General features: G+C 43.9%; 1 protein-coding gene across 1 annotated transcript in view; it reads left to right on the forward strand.

The window, feature by feature from the left end:
* LOC107105083 (kinesin-like protein KIF2A) overlaps positions 1-1,523 on the forward strand; it is a 26,045-nt gene that overhangs the window by 13,269 nt on the left and 11,253 nt on the right. The gene's annotated exons all lie outside the window — the stretch shown is intronic.

The following is a 1,523-nucleotide window of genomic DNA, read 5'->3' on the forward strand; positions in this document are numbered from 1 at the left end:
TCACCAATTTAGTGCTACTTGGTCCCAATGGAATTTCCCATTGGGAACCTACTAGCACTAAGTTGCTAACTGGTTAGCAAGATGCCTCTGACAAACCGGCTACAATCACAGGTGCTTGCGAAACCTTCGCCACAACAATCCCACCCCCTTGATAAATGACCAATCAAATTCACTTTATTCACTCGTGTAAAGTCGGGCACCGCTCAGGAGAATTCAGAAAAGCAACAGCCGCTTCCCTATGACTTATGAAATAATAACGATTCGGGCCCAATTGGCTTCACAATTCTTTGCCTACTGCTGTCACGGTTGCTAGGCAACCAAAGTTTCAGCTGAGGTGAGGATGAGGATGGCTGCTTAAAGGCCCTGGTCCACATAGGCAACACCTGACTTCAGAAACACTGTTAGCCTATGTTGTAGGGATGTCCCTGTCCTATATTAATATCGGATTTTATCTGTTGGGATCTAAATTCTCTGATATTTTAAACAGTCTGCTTCTGTTAAAAGCTTCCATAAATCATTGGTTAATTTTACATCGACCAGTTTTTTTTTTCAATTACTGTATATTACTTTATCAATCCTTTCCCTGACATTCAACAGAATGAAATAAATAAAAGCTGGAAGAAAAAAGGTGGTTTGAGACGGGCGTGAAGGAAGCCATCAGTGTTAAGAAAGAAAAACCAACCTTAGACAGAGGGGGTGGACTCAGGTTTCAGCTTTCAAAAACCTACAATGCAGCAATGGAGTTAATTCGTTCGCAATATCATTACAGCCCCAGCCCCCTGTACAGGAGGGCAGAGGACCTCAACTATTCAGTCAGGCCAATAATTCCCTCTAATGACCCCCTTTTCAGACACTTAAATGGGTACGGAACATTGCAGAAAAGAACCCAATGACCCCCATTCCAAAGGGGTGGACCTTCAATTTGCATGTTTTCAAAACAAAAACAAGGATTTAATGGGCTACTGCATAAAACCTCGAACTCAACGCTATTCCTGACATTTTGAATTGAAACGCCTTCAAACTTGGAAACAAAGTCCAGTGGAAACGAAAAAGTGGTGCTGGAACACCCCTGGTATGTGTCATGATTTTCTTGAGAGATCTGACCTACATGCAGTAAAGCACTCAGAGGGTAAAAGTAAAAGTTTGATCAGGTGTATTGATGAAACCAGCAGGGTTAGATTCAGGAAACACGGTGAACTGGAGGACCGGAACTGGAGGGAAGGGAAGTATCAGTGGTTAGTTCAGGATCCGTGGGAACTTTGAACGATGACTTGGAGAGACAGAGAAAACGGGTCTCACATTAATGGAGAATACTTTCCTCCCAGAATCCAGTTGTTGTGGGTTTTTCCAGAGGTTGAGACTCGTTGGAGGGCGGACAGGTATAGACTTGGTTAGACCCAGAGGAGCTATTGAGCGGACTGTCACTTAGGAATCCAGGAGGACTTGAACGGAACTTGTGGAGGTTTATCCCCTGCTCAGTGTGAGACTCAAACAATCCTTCCAGGGGGAGAAGGACAAACATC

This window comes from Cyprinodon variegatus, unplaced genomic scaffold (genome assembly GCF_000732505.1).
Source record: "Cyprinodon variegatus isolate N-32 unplaced genomic scaffold, C_variegatus-1.0 Scaffold2051, whole genome shotgun sequence".
Classification (NCBI taxonomy): Eukaryota; Metazoa; Chordata; class Actinopteri; order Cyprinodontiformes; family Cyprinodontidae; genus Cyprinodon; species Cyprinodon variegatus.